The 16,178-nt window shown below is 41.8% G+C and overlaps 1 protein-coding gene across 2 annotated transcripts in view; it reads right to left on the reverse strand.

The window, feature by feature from the left end:
- Nucleotides 1-14,730, reverse strand: part of CSNK2A1 (casein kinase 2 alpha 1) — a 56,783-nt gene extending 42,053 nt beyond the window's left edge. For both annotated transcript variants that reach the window (XM_060120494.1, XM_060120495.1), the window contains exon 1: nt 14,587-14,730. The gene's annotated coding sequence lies outside the window, so the exon portion shown is untranslated. The remainder of the gene's footprint in view (nt 1-14,586) is intronic.
- Nucleotides 14,731-16,178: the final 1,448 nt, after the last annotated feature.

Below are 16,178 nucleotides of genomic sequence, written 5' to 3' on the forward strand. Positions count from 1 at the left end.
CAATTCTAAAGAAATGTGAACGCCTATGCCTATACTACTCCTTGGGATTTATATTTATCACTTTTAAACCTAACAAGTCTAAGACCTAGGTAATACCTTTCCCATTTTACAGAAGGTGAATCTGAGCAATTTTTACAGTGTCACAATGAGGTGGTGATTTTAAAATATTCTGTCTAGATTCACGGCCTATTCGTTCTGCTTTATAGCAAACATATATGTCCTATTTGGCTCACACAGTATTTTTTCTTCCAATTTTTAAAACAGATAAAATCCACACAACATCACATCCATCATTTTAAAGTGTACAATTCAGTGGTTTTTAGTATGTTTGTAGCATGCAACCATCACTACCATATGATTCCAGAACATTACCTTCACCTCCAGAGAAAATGAATTTCCCATAGCAGTCACTAATACCCCCTCACCTCTTAAGAATCATTAATCTGCTTTCTGTCTCTATAGATTTGTCTATCCTGGACACTTCATAAAAACAGAATCACATAATATGTATCCTTGTGTATCTGGCTTCTTTCATTTAGCATGTTTTCAAGGTTCATCCATGACGTAGCTTTACAGTAGTTCATTCCTTTTTATGGCTGAATCCACTGTAAGGATATACCACATTTTGTTCATCCATTCATCAGTTGATGGACATTTGTTTCCACTTTATGGCCATTATGAGTAATGCTGCTATGAACATTCTTGTGCAAGTTTTCCACAGTGTTTTTAAAAAGTGAATCAGGGGCTTCCCTGGTGGCGCAGTGGTTGAGAGTTGGCCTGCCGATGCAGGGGACACGGGTTCGTGCCCCAGTGCGGGAAGATCCCACATGCCGCGGAGCGGCTAGGCCTGTGAGCCATGGCCGCTGAGCCTGCGCGTCCGGAGCCTGTGCTCCGCAACGGGAGAGGCCACAACAGTGAGAGGCCTGCGTACCGCAAAAAAAAAAAAAAGTGAATCAGATATTAAGTTCAATTATTTGTTAAAGATTTTCATAATAAATATTTCTAAGTGTGACTTGGTTGCCAACAGTAAAAAACAAATCAACCTTCAGTTTCTCTTAAGAAAGAAGGAGAAAAGATCTGTCTTTCTGGTAACAATGATTCTGCATTCCTGCACTGACAAAATCACTTGGATCTGCTAACGGTGATTATCCAACAAAGGGCTCTAAAACCAACCCACTGGAAGATGCCACAGGTAAACCTGGACAACTCTATACATTTATCTTACTGGCTCGACTCCTGCAAGTATTTCAGTTAGCAATCCCTGCTCTATACTAAATATATAAATTTATAAATATATAAGTAAATTAAAAATGATATATTTTAAAAAGGTAACTGGGGAAAAATATGGGCAAAGAAGACATTCAGCATTATCAGATGCAACAGCAAGCCGGTTTAAGCTCTCAACTTAACACCATTTGCTCCTTGATTTAGTTTCCATTACTAGTCCGGTTAGAACTTAACAAAAAACACCTTGGAGTACTTTGCAGTATGCTTTTTGCCAATTAAGAAATACAGACCTAACCACAGATTTACAGAAAATTTCTAATGATCAAGACCCCTCCTCTGTACTCCAACAGCACACTTTGCTTACCTTTTCCATCTAGCAGTGTCACTGTACTGTTTACACATCTGTTGCCCTAGCTAAACAAAGCTCCAAAAGTAGTGAAGAGTGCCTTTGTATCCTGAGGAATCTACCACAGAAGCTGACATAGAATACCTTTCAGAAATATTTGTTGAAAGAATACTGTGACACCTGAGGAACAAAAACAAAGCAGGAGGTATGACTCTCCCAGACCTCAGACAATACTACAAAGCTACAGTAATCAAAACAGTGTCCTATCGGTATAAAAACAGACACACAGATCAGTGGAAGAGAACAAAGAGCCCAGAAATAAATCCACACACCTACAGTCAATTAATCTTTGACAAAGGAGGCAAGAATATAAAATGGAAAAAAGACAGTCTCTTCAGCAAGTGGTGCTGGGAAAGTTGGACAGCTGCAATGTAAACCACTGAAGTTAGAACACATCATACACAAAAATAAACTCAAAATGGCATAAAGACTAAGACATGACACCATAAAACTCCTAGAAGATGGGCTTCCATGGTGGCGCAGTGGTTGAGAGTCCGCCTGCCGATGCAGGGGACACGGGTTCGTGCCCCGATCCCGGAAGATCCCACATGCCGCGGAGCGGCTGGGCCCGCGAGCCATGGCCGCGGAGCCTGTGTGTCCGGAGCCTGTGCTCCGCAACGGGAGAGGCCACAGCAGTGAGAGGCCCGCGTACAGCAAAAAAAAAAAAACAAAAAAAAAAACTCCTAGAAGAGAGCATAGGCAAAACCCTCTGACGTAAGTCGTACCAATGTTTTCTTAGGTCAGTCTCCTAAGGCAATAGAAATAAAAACAAAAATAAACAAATGGGATCTAATCAAACTTACAAGCTTTTACACAGCAAAGGAAACCATAAACAAACAAACAAAAAAAACAAAAAACAATGAAAAGACACCTTACAGTCTAGGAGAAAATATGTGCAAATGATGCAACCGACAAGGGCTTAATTTCTAAAATATACAAACAGCTCATACAACTCAATAACAAAAAACAACCAAAAAATGGACAGAAGACCTTAACAGACATTTCTCCAAAGACGACATACAGATGGCCAGGAGGCACATGAAAAGATGCTCAACATCACTGATTATTAGAGAAATGCAAATCAAAACTACAATGAGGTACCATCTCACATCAATCAGAATGGCCATCGTTAAAAAGTCTACAAATAAATGCTAGAGAGGGTGTGGAGAAAAGGGAACCCTCCTACACTGTTGGGAGGAATGTAAGGTGGTACACCCACTATGGAGAACAGTATGGAGGTTCCTCAGAAAACTAAAAATAGAATGATCTAGCAGTCCCACTCTTGGGCATATACCGGGACAAAATTATAATTCAAAAAGATACATGCACCCCTATGTTCACAGCAGCACGATTCACAATAGCCAAAACACGGAAACAACCTAAATGTCCATTGACAGATGAATGGATAAAGAAGATGTAGTACATATATACAATGAAATACTACTCAGCCATAAAAAATGACAAAATAATGCCATTTGCAGCAACATGGATGCAACTAGAGTGCAGTTATCATAGTAAGTGCAGTAAGTCAGAAAGAGGAAAGACAAATACCATATGATATCACTTATATGTGGCATCTAAAATATGGTGCAAATGAACCTACCTACAAAACAGAAACAGACTCACAGACATAGAGATCAGATTTGTGATTGCCGGGGGGGAGGGGGAGAGGAATGGACTGGGAATTTGGGGTTGGTAGACACAACCTATTCATTCAGAATGGATAAACAACAAGGTCCTACTGTATAGCACAGGCAACTATATCCAATCTCCTGGGATAAACCATAATGGAAAAGAATATTTTAAAAAGAATGTACGTATGTGTATAACTGAGTCACTTTGCTGTACAGCAAAGATTGGCACAGCGTTGTAAATCAACTACACTTCAATTAAAAAAAAATAATACTGTGACAAATAAGTCATGCAAGTGTTACTGTATTAAAAATAATAAAAAGGGGAAACTGCTATTTGGACCATACAAATTATTTCAAAATGGAGTTTATCAATGAGATCAGAGGTCCATTAACTCCCTAAAGTATATACAAAGTAGCATTGTACAGGTACATTTTTTTGAAGAAAAGATCAGGAGCTTTCATTACAGGCTCAGAGAAATCTGTAAACCCCAGGAAAACTAAGAATCGCTGAATTAGACAAAAGGAAAGGTACATTTTTCACATTGCAAAATGTCAATTTTAAAAGGTTAACTTGATGGGAATTCCCTGGCAGTCCAGTGGTTAGGACTCCGTGCTTCCACTGCAGGGGGCACGGGTTCGATCCCTGGTCAGGGAACTAAGATCACTCAAGGCGAGCAGCAAAAAAAAAAAAAAAAAAAAAAGGTTAACTTGATAATTTACATAAATACTAAACAATTAAATTTCTCAAGTTACGCATATCCCATTTTTTCCTGAAGGAAGAGGGGAAGACAATGTATCCTAGGCTTCAATTTATTTATGTTCCAGCATGAGACCCATGCTTGATGAATGATTAACAAAATGTCAGCTTCAGAAAAGGTACAGTGGCATTCAGAGTCAGGGGAGGACACCAGTTTTACACAAGGGAACTTCAGTTTTGCCTTCCATTACTGCTTAAAAAAATAAGAAATTGAATTTCTTTACAAGTGTCCAAACTTTAATTGTTTAATCTTACACTTTGAAGTATATCCCCTGAGGCTTCTCTGGTGGCGCAGTGGTTAAGAGTCCACCTGCCAATGCAGGGGACACGGGTTCGAGCCCTGGTCCAGGAAGATCCCACATGCCGCGGAGCAACCAAGCCCTTGCGCCACAACTACTGAGCCTGCGTTCTAGAGCCTGCGAGCCACAGCTACTGAAGCTCACATGCTGCAACTACTGAAGCCTGTGTGCCTAGAGCCTGTGCTCCACAACAAGGGAAGCCACCACAGTGAGAAGACTGCACCGCAACGAAGAGTAGCCCTCGCGCACCGCAACTAGGGAAAGCCCGCGCACAGCAGTGAAGACCCAACACAGCCAAAAATAAATAAATAAAATAAATAAACTTAATAAATAAATAAATAAATAAATAAAGTATGTCCCCTGAAATATACATGGAAAGAGAATTGCTTCAGGGTCAGAGATTTTAAAATGGTTTTTTCTAAACTTAAAGCCAAGACTACTTTAAGACTGGAATCCCCTAGAGTCTTAAAACTGTTAAGATACTCAATTACTGAACTTTCTGAATTAGGGCTTACAGCTTTTAAAAAGTCAAAACACAAAGAGAAAATATGTATATGGCAGACTTGGATAAAGGATCAAGACCTTTGGACCTAAGATCACTGGCTTGGAGGCCCTGTACCCTGCACAAATGGCCAGAAGGCTGAGGGGACCAGAATCTCAGCACTTCTGTAACTCTCCCTGATATAGTCCATTGGCTGAAAAATTCTGATTTAATTAACCTAAAGAGATCGTAAGCTCAATAGTCAAAATCCATGCAAGTAGGCTGAGAAAACTATTACTATTATTTCATAGCTCCCCTTTATTTCATAGCTCCCCTTTATTTCAAGAGATAAGCAATCACCTTTTGCAGTTTTCAAGTACAGTTCACTAATATACTACCATTCCTTCTGGGAGATCATCTATTTGGAGGTCATTGGCACAAGTAAACAAAAACAACCTAAACCTCCTAACCCTATAGCTTGAAATAAATCAAAAGGAAATAGATTAGTCGGGAAAATGAATGTAAGATTAAATGAAGCTATCTTTTTTTTCTCTACTTTATCAAACTAACGCCATATAATGTTTTTTTTTTAATCGGGGAAAAATAAACAGGCCAAAAAGGTTAACAAATAGCTCCTTGACAGTTCCCCATACCCACTCCAACCCTCAAATCCCAAGACTCCAAGTGCACATTGAATAAGCAAGAAAACTACCTGTTCAAAGCCAAGAGTATCAGTTTTTTCGGGCCCTGTTAAGGGTCTGAATTCAGAATATAAATATTCACAATAACACCCGATAACTTCATGAAGTTATCAAGTTACTGCTTGCATAACCCTGCAGGATTTCAAGACATTATAATCTTAATATATCACTGGGCCTTATTTTTATTCCCATCTGCAAAACTCACAGGATTCTTGCTTTAAAGGCAATACACTCAGGCATTTCCATAAAACAAACCAGCAAGTATGGAATCACAAAAAAAATTAGCATTTGGGCCTTCTGTGTGAATTTCATTTCTCCACCTTTAAGCCAGAAAAGGAATCAAAGTGTCAGTGTTACATAAATAACATAGCAACAGTGGGAGGTCTTCCAGTGAAGGGAAGAATTATAAGAAAACCTAAGCATGGTAAAGAATATGAAAAAAAATTATATATATATATAAATAATATATATTATATATATATATCTCTGAATCACTTTACTGTACACCTGAAACACTGTAAATCAACTACACTTCAATAAAACAAAAAACAAAAAAACCCAAGCAGTTTGGTTTGATTTGAATTAACAGTTATATCTCAAACACTTGACATAAGTTTGAAGTACAGTAGCCTCCAATAATACAAAATATAATAAACGATGGGCAAAGAAGCTATCATCTGTGTATCTTTTTACCAGGCAACACGAGCGAAATAAAGTCACAATCTGAAGCTTTATTCCACTGGCCACAACCCTCTGGAAAAAAAAAGATTCATTTGCGACCTAGAGTAATCTAAAGTAGAGTCCATCTATGTATGTAATAACTATCATTTGAATGCCTCTTATAAACTAGATGTGGTATGAGATGTAGATTCTCTTTTTAGAAATAAACATAGATTAAGAGGTTAAATAACCTGCCAAAAGTCACAAGGATACTAAGTGGCAGAGGCCAGATTTGAACCCAAGTCAAATGTTAGGTTTCAAAGCCTAAATAGGTTATTTTCACTAATTCAACACTAATTCCCCAATTCTGCACACTAATTCAACAATGGCTTACATTTGTAATATGACAATGAAATGGATTGCTTTAAATTTGGAGGCAAGGTGAGGGGTGAGGGATATGAGTTTCAACAATCTGGAGTCTTCATTATTCTCCTATCTGAATGGGCTGGCCACCAGGTCACAGTGGTATACAAAATCACGTTTGAAAAGATGGAAGAACAACTCCCAAGGCAGATGGCTATTTGTATTCATTCTATAGAGTCATAAATACAGAGTACTGTAAAGTACTGATAAAGACAGGTTCCTGCTCTGCCTAAGGAGTGTATGTATGATTTAAGAATACAGAGCAAAGAAAGCACGTTAGTGGATTACCTGAGAGAGCAAGACACAGAGAACATGTTAATGCAGGAAAAAGTTCTCCTCCAAACACACAAAAGCTAATTCCCAAACTGTGATCAAAGAACCACTGGGAATAAGGCCTCTGATCCCAGGTTCACAAGTCTACAGGTGAGCAAAGTTTGAACTTTCCCCAAGTCTGCGATGGGAAGATTCACTTCTCTATCTAGAAGCAAGAGAACCCTAGATTCACCAAGACCAGATAACCACTTTGGCAATGCACACTGAAGGTGAGTAACTGAGGCAATCTACACTGGGCATGAGTTACATACTGACCCACTCCTAAGCAGCAGCAATTCAGTACCTCACCCACCCAGCAGGCCACACCAGAAACAGAAGTACAGCAGCACTGGCAATGAACACACTGTCTTCACTGACAGGGAAAGGAAAGGCACCTGGCATTTTATAAATTATCTCCTTTAATACTCAGAGTTACCCTGAGATAACATTAGCTGGCACTTTAGCTATTAATCCTCACAAGAATATTCTGAGGTAAGTACTGACCCCCATTTTACAGATGAAGAAACAGAAGGCTAATAATAAATAAGTTGTGCTGGGCTTCCCTGGTGGCGCAGTGGTTGAGAGTCCGCCTGCTGATGCAGGGGACACGGGTTCGTGCCCTGGTCTGGGAAGATCCCACATGCCACGGAGCGGCTGGGCCCGTGAGCCATGGCCACTGAGCCTGCACGTCCGGAGCCTGTGGTCTGCAACGGGAGAGGCCACAACAGTGAGAGGCCCGCGTACCTCACAAAAAAAAAAAAAAAAAAAAAAAAAAAAGTTGTGCCCAAGGTAGTTGTTATCCTAACTGCAGAGATGACAAAATCCAGGCTTAAGAGTAAGTTAAGTAACCTTGGTTACTTAACCCAAACTTGGTCTGTCTCACTCCAAAGCTGGAGCTCTTCCCAACTATCCTGTTGCCTCCTTCCCCCAGTCCTCCCAGTAATCTGTTAAAGAATTCCATTCAGAATGAGGAATTCTCAATCCACTGCCCACCAAATTTCTGCAGCTGTTTCAGAAACTATACCTAAGATACAAAGCCAAAGGAGTTTTCATAAGAAAACACTCCAGAAAGCTACTAAGTTATGGAATGATGCATTATTACAAAATGTCACTGGACAAATTTACAATGTCAGGGATAATTTAGCCTCAGGGCTAAATTTGATGTCAGGGATAATTTAGCTTCAGCACAGCACCTACCTGAAATGTAGCAAGAACTCAGGGCTTGTTGAAAGAGTAACATTGTTTAAAACTGGTTATAAATTCAATAAAGCCAAATGGCTAGTTTGTACTTTCTGATATGACATGATTAAATTTTTAGGAAAATAATTTACACATTCATTTTTAACAAGGTTGCTTTCTTAAAAATTATATAATATTAATGAGCTAGCTAAATTGAGAAATGCCCATTAGTGCATTAGTCATAACTTCAGAAAAATTTCAAGTGTTCACTTTTCCAAGCAGATTAAAATGTTTCAGCTAATAAAAACCTGTCAGAAAATCCACAAGACCAGAAAGTATGAAAAGAAGAAAGTGGCCAATATAAAGGCATTTAAGATGTGACACATAAAATTATAAAACATTATTCTAAGTGTACCCTGGTATTTAACCCTAAAACCAAGAAACCTATGCAAGAAAACCCTATGCAAGAAAACACTATCACCATTAATGTAAAAAAAAGCTTGCCCACCACAGTAACCATTGCTAAGTACACTTATGTCTAAGGCTGAAAGACACAGAATTTGTAGAAACCAGTGAAATCTCACTCCTAGTAGGATACTGTTAATTCTTTCACCTTAAACTTTTAAAAAAACTCAGTCTGATTTCTATAATGTAAAGGAAAAAAAGTTTGCTCAACAAATTGGTCAGCTGCAATCTACCCTGGATCATACCAAATATTTAAGAAAAACTACCAGTTGTCTATAACCCAATGTAAATATTTGTTACAGTGACAAATGACAGCAGTTCCTTTTCTTAATAATCCTAGAGGAATTTCTTCATTTGAAAAGCTAGCTGGCCTAGATTTCTCTCTAATAAGAAACAACTAAATGATATAGTACTACCTTTGAAATTATCCATCTTAAGAGTTCAAAGAAATTTAGGTGTATGAACACACTAACACCCTTGTGAAACAAACTTGGCCCAAGTCACCCAATGAATTGTGATAGACCGACGATCAAATCCGGTTTCTCATTTTAAACCAAGTATCACAAGCATTACCTTAAAATGCTAATTCCTTACCTAATCCAATGCCAAATCATATCATTCTCAGTTTCTGAACTTGTACAAATTGTACTGTAATATTTACGTAAAAGCTGTCATACAGTTGTCAAAACAATTATCATAAATGTTATAACAGTGAACATCTTTTGGGCATTCAACTGTGTTAGGTACTATGCTAAATGTGTTACGTGCATTATCTCAACTAATCTTCACAATGACCCTCATGAGGAAACTGAGGCACAGAGAGATAACCTAAGGTAAAATCTAAAAAAAGGACAAGGCAGGGGTACACAGGGAATATAGTTTAAAAGCCGTGAATCCCCATTGCCTGGACCAGGATTCTAGGCCAGCTGTAGGGCTGAGATACTTGGTTTAGTCACTTAACCTTCATGTGGCCCAATTTCTTTTACTCCAAACCTAAAAGTCAAACAGATAATCACAAAAGTCCTTCGTACCCTGAAATGCTCTAATTCTGTAATCATCCTTCTATTCAGGTAACTAACTCAAAGAGAAACTGCCTTATTTCCTCCATCCTCTGAAGTTCCCTTCACTAAAGTTGAGAGTCCACGTTTTATGAATCTAATCAATAGCATACAGATAAACAACAAAAAAGCCTTTCTTAAAAGCTAGAACTCTATTCTGCAATTATGATCACAAAACTTTATTCTTTTTTTTTAACTGTATTGGCTTTTTTAGAAATTGAAGTATAGTTGATTTACAATATTGTAATAGTTTCAGGTGTACAGCAAAGTGATTTAGTTACACACCCAAATCTTACTAACCTCAAATGACAATGACAGGGAGAAAAGACCTTACGACAACTTTGGGTTGGGGTGGGAGGTATGAAAGACCAGACAGACTACTGTATATAGTAGTGGTTATCCATTCATAAAAAATAATCACTCATTTCCATCTCTTCTAAGAAATAGGAATTAAGTCTACAAAGGGTTGTCAAATAAACTCAATGCCTTATTCAGCCGATAAAGATGAATGAAGGAATTATCCAAGACGTTTATTATAGGCATGGAAGAATTATCAATTTATAGAAATTCTACCAGAATGGCCTAGAGCTCTAGAATCTACGTTTTACTGAGCTGGTCATTTAGCCCCTTCAAATTGCATCTAATGACAGTAACAGGATGCTTAAACATCTAGGGAAGAGGCCTAGGTTCCTCTCAACACCATTATTCTGTGAAGTCTTCCAGAACCAAATCACTACAGAATAATCTTTGCTGCCTTTGTTCTCTAGAAAATAATCCCCCAAAGATTCTTAAATAAAATCAGCAAAACCCCTCGAATTAGTTTTCTTTTTCTTAGAATTTTTAAATTTTCTAATTGGTTTTCTATTGTTGCTGTAACAAACTACCGCAAACATAAAACAACACAATTTATTATCTTACAGTTTCTAAAGGCTAGAAGTGAGGTAGGCTTGGCTGGATCCTCTACTTATGGTCCTGCAAGGCCAAAAATCAAGGTGTCCATAGGGCTGTGTTCCTTGGTGGAAGTTCTGGGGTGGGGAATCTGCTTTCAAGCTCATTCGGATTGTTGGCTGAATGTGGTTCCTTGCGGATGTAGGGCTGAGGTCCCCATTTCCTTGCTGGCTGTCAGCTGGGGCTGTCAGCATTCCTTCTTGTGCTTTCCACGTGGTCCCCTCCAGTAATGGCAGGGTGAGTCCCTCTCCTGCTTCAAATCTAACTCCAGCTGGATAAAGTTCTCTGCTTTCTTGTGCATAGACTGGACCTACCCAGAAAATCCAGGATAAGGATAAGATAAGGATCCTATCTTAGGATCCTTAAACCACAGTTACATCTGCAAAGTCCCTTTTGCCACAAAACAGTAACAAATTCAGATTCCAGAGGTTAGGGCACATCTTTGGGGGGTCATTCTACCTAACACAGTCCACCCTATGGGCTCCAAAGACTCATATCTCCCCCAAATGCAAATATATCCATTCTATCCTAAGGTCTCATTCCGTTAAAGCATCAACTTAAAGTCCAAAAATCTCATCTAAAGCTCATCAATTCAAAATTCCCAAATCTCACCATCTAAATCAAATGTGGATGAAGCTCTGGTTGTAATACATTAAGCGCAACCTCTGGAGCACAATTCCTAGGAAAAAAAAAAAAGTTATCTGTTCCCAACATACAATGTTGAGACCAGCATAAGGCAACTTATAGACATTCTAGTTCAAACAGGGAAAATATAAAAGAAAGTACGTAAAATATAAGAAAAAGCAGATCCATCGGTCCAAAGCAGTTTCAAAATGTGGGCAAACTCCATTCCATTTCAAAGCCAGGGAAAACTCTTCTGCGGCCTTCAGACTCCACCTCTTTGGGCTCTTGGTTCCACCCTCTGAGTCATTCTTCTTTTTTGATGAAAAGGAGCACATTCACATCTAAGTAGTTTTTTTTTACCAGCCTGCTTCCTACCAGTAAAACTGGGGGTGGGGGTTGGGGGGGGTTGAGAGCTCTCTTTAATTTACTACTTCGTGTTTTCCAATCCAAGCTGGCACTGTTTTTCCTAGTATAAAACGCTCAAGAACCTAGTGGGCTTCACATGAATTTCACATGAGCTCACTGAGACTCATACCCCACAAATAAACCAGGCTGTACCTTCAATACTTCGCTTGGAAATCTCAGCTAAATATCCAAGTTCATCACTTATAAGTTTTCTTTTCCACCTGACCACAGGACACAATTCTAAGCTTATTTGCCACTATGTAACAAAGATCCTCTTTCCTCCAGTTTCCAATGCACACCTCACTTCCACCTCAGCCCTCACTACTTCTACTAATGATCTGTTCTAGGTCTTTTCTATTATGCTCCTCAAAAATTTGCTGGCCTCTTCTACTGCCGCTTTCACATTTTCAGGTAATAGTACCCCACTCTTGGTACCAAAATCTACACTAGTGTTCTACTGCTGCCGTAACAAAACCACAAACGTAGCGGCTTTAAAACAATAGAAATTTATTGTCTCACAGTTTCTGTAGGTCAGAAGTTGGGTGGGCTTGGCTAGGTCTTCTGCTTAGGGTCTCACAAGGCCAAAATCAAGGTGTTATCCTTGCTGGAAACTGGGGAAGAATCCACTTTCAAGCTCATTCAGGTTGTTGGCCAAATTCAGTTCCTCGTGGTTGTAGGACTGAGGTCTCCATTTCCTTGCTGGCTGTCAGCTGGGGCTGGTCTTTGCTACTAGAGGCTCCCCGCATTCCTTCTCATGCTTTCCACGTGGCCCCCTCTAGCAACAGCAAATGGAGTCCCTCTCATGATTCGATTCTGATTTCCCCTTCTGCCCCATCTCTCTCGACTCCCAGCTGGAGAAAGTTCTCTGCTTTTAAGGGTAGACTGGGCCTACCCACTAAATCCAGGATGATCTTCCTATCTTAAGATATTTAACTACATCTGCAAAGTCCCTTTTACCAAGTAACATATTTACAGATTCTGGGAATTAGAGTTTAGACATCTTGGGGGTGGTGGTGGTGGTCACTGTGCCTACTACAAACCCAAATCCTATGTAAAGTTTTAAACTTAGTTACCAAAGAAAACTTCTCCTTTCTCCAAAAGAGTATGTGAAGTAAAGCTATATGTTCAGAGACAGAGACAATGGTAAAATCAAGGACTCTCACCCTGGAAGACTGTGGCTAAGCAAAAGAACCAAAAATACACTGTAAAAAAAGAAGCAACTTGTGTCATTCCCAAACAGCTAGGCAATTAACCCATTAGGTAGAAACTAACCTATTGCTCCCCCTTAAATGTGTGCGCCTCTTCTCTACTGTATTCCATATAACAGGATATAACTAGGCATGTTTGGTTTTTGCATTTAAACAAAAGTTACCCAAAACTTGGTCTTCAAACAAAAGTTACCCAAACTTGGTCAAAATTAGGGTGACCTAATTTTGTAATCAGCTGATAAACCAATCTAAGCAAACTTCAGATATTTTCATTCTTTCTTCAAGTCATACACCCTCCCCCAATAGCAAATGAAAGGCAAGTATTTCAAAGTCACAGAAGGATACAACTGCCCAGGTAAAGCTGCTGATGAACTTTTAAAAACCACACGAGGCAGAACTAGTATTGGTCCTGGTCTTTCAGCTCAAGGTCCACCAAGCCAGTTAAGCCAACTGACTTACAACAAAAGAAAAACACCTCAACAACTACAAATATAATTTTCTGAAGCCTTGCCTATTGTCAGATTATTGACCATAAACTTTACCTAGATTGAAGGAACCCCATATATAGCAGCTAGTCCCTTTAATAAAAGTGACAGGTAAGGTCTATGGAGCACTTACTACCTACCAGGCACTGTGGTAAGCACTTGACACAAATTATCTTATTTACTCCTCACCATAAACTTACCATCTAGGAAATATTATCACCCCCATTTTACAGATAGGAAAACTGAGGTTTACAGAAGTTAGGTCACACAGCTAAATAACAGTGGCACTTATATTTGATAATCCAGATATTTACTGCCACTCCTTAGATGGAATGGGGTCTTCCAACTCTTAGAAAAATCTTCCCTTTCTAGCTTTCTTTTCATTTCCTCTCCTCACACCCACTTCTCAATAGAATTTAGCAGCTGAAAGGTAATCAGGTCTTCCTCAATTAATTTGCTACCTCCTTTCCAGAACTCTTTCCTTCCCACAATAGCAACAGCCGAGAAGCAACTTCTCCTGACCCTTCCTTCCCAAAAACAAACTACATAAGCTCCACCCATCACCTGCCAAGGCTAGAAATGTTCCAACGCTGCAAAAATATAAACAAAAACCGAAAAACAAAAACAAAAGTCCTACTCTTCAAAGATCACAAACTAACAGGCACACTCTTAGCCAACCTTTCATTCTACATACCTCTCCTCTTCCATCCAGGCTCCCAACTAACCCTTAACTCCAACTCCACCCGTTCTGCCCCACTTCATGGTCCCTTCCCCTTTATCCTCAGCGACCTCGCCCCGGGTCCCCTTCACCTTGTACCCCAGTGTGCAGGTGGGAAGCCCAATTTCGCCTAGAGGGACCTTAGAAGGCCCCCACTACAGCTGCTCTGCTCCGCGGGAGGGTCCACCCCAGCCTACACTGCGGGCACCACTCCCCTAGGCACCCTCCCCCAGCATCCCCCCCGGCGGCCCCACCCCTCCAGCTCGCTTCCCCCTCTGGCGACCCCCTCCTCCAACTTGCCCCCTAGTCCCCGCCCCAGCCCAGCCCTCTCCCCCGCAACAAGCTGGACTCTCGAGAGCCAGTTCCCACCCTCCTATCAGCCTCTGCCCCCAAGTCTCACTCCTCGCCCTGGGGGGTGGCCCAGGGCCTCCCCGATGGGCTGCAGGAGCCTCGGCTAGTGTGTGTTGGGGGGGGCAGGGGAAGGCGAAGGGCCGCTCGGGAGTCTGCTGGAAGCGTTAGAGGCGGCCGCGCCCCACTGCCCCATCCTGGGCCCACCCGCACCCCCCAACGACCTCGCCTGGCGGCTCCCACGGTACCTGTGGTGGAAGCTGCAGCGGCGGCGGCCGCTCTCCCCTCTCTTCACACAGACAATATGGCGGCGGCGGAGCAGGAGACACACGGCTCGGCCGCCAGCCGCAGGGACCAGAGCGAGGCTGCAGCCGCCGTTGCCGGAAGCGGAACCCCCCTCCGACCGGGAGGCGGGGCGGGACCGCTTCCGACTCCTCCCCCAGCGGAATCTCGCAGAGTGCGGTGCCATGCTGGGATGTGTCATTGTATTCCTCGGAGTTCAGTTCCGGACTGGGGCGCAAAATGGAACAAGTTCTCCACGTAAAGCATAATAAGGAGACTTGCAGTAACTAAGCGCATTTTATTTCAGTACCTGTACGAACTGACGAGAGAGAGAACACGAACCTCCCACTAAGTGTATAATTGGTTTGACCCAAGGTAAGATGGCGGTCCCTAGGTTTCCCGCACTTCACCCGGCTGGCGAGTTTTACCAGTCGGCAAGCCGGCCCGCCTTTCTTGGAAAGAAGCATGCGCGACGTTCAGAGCTGGAGAGCGAAGCGTTTTGGGAGTTGAAGTCTGCTGCTCAGGCCCCTCGTCTAGGGTTGGGGTTCCAGCAGCACGTTTTTTTCTACTCAAACTTCGAGTTCCGGAACAAGTGAACGAAAGTTGGACCCCGGGAGTGGTGTGGCGCAGCAGTCGAGGAAGTGACGGTACTAGCCCTCTAGAGACTGAGACCCAATTCATGCCTCTTACAGGGGCCCTTTGCAGAGCTGCCCATCCAGACAGAATACACTGTTTTCTCCCTTCGATCTGCCTCCCTCCACCCCGCTTGCCTGGGCAACGGCTCCAGGGCAGGTATAGGGCAGTTTCTATCTTGCAAAACTGATCATGACGTCCTCTTGGTTAAAACCTCCCAAGTCTTGCCTTTGTGCACCAAAGATAGCCCGAGCTCTTCACTTGATATCCAAGTTCCTGCATAATTTGGACACTCCCTTCGCCCCCAAGCCGCCTCTTCTGCCCCTCTCATTTCAATTTCATGATGCTCCCACCCACTAAAACTGCAGACTATTCTTGGAACTTGTCAGCCTCCCTCTCTTTGCACTGGCAGTTACTTCTGTTCCTGTCACCTCCTGGACTGGCTAACTTCTGTATGTCCATCGGGCTAATCCTTTCCTCTCGGGATCTTCCCTACCTTTAGTTCCCTCAGACCTAGGCACCATCACTCAGCAACCTGACTGGTCCCTAGCTTGCCTGTTCCATCACACTGTGAGCCCCTGGTGGACAGGGCTGAGTCTGATGATCACCCTGTTCCCTGCAGGCCCTGCTAAAAGCTTGTGTGTGTGTTACTGAGAGGAATTCAAGTGTTAGCCTCACCTCTGGTAGGGCAGAGGTGTGAGGTCTGGAACAAGTGTTAGAAGGTTGGATTATTTTGGTACCTGCTTTTATCCCTGAGCTGCCCCAGAATAGCTGCTACCCAGGATGGGCCTCCCCACCCTCCCTAGCCCTCCTTGCACAGTTCATCAGCTGACTGGCGCCTCTGCTCCCAAAGAGACAATCTCCTCCCCTGTGGGATGGGATGGTGGCAGCTGCAGACCTATAGTGATGGGCTCAGGGAGGTGGC

Source organism: Mesoplodon densirostris, chromosome 16 (genome assembly GCF_025265405.1).
Source record: "Mesoplodon densirostris isolate mMesDen1 chromosome 16, mMesDen1 primary haplotype, whole genome shotgun sequence".
NCBI lineage: Eukaryota > Metazoa > Chordata > Mammalia > Artiodactyla > Ziphiidae > Mesoplodon > Mesoplodon densirostris.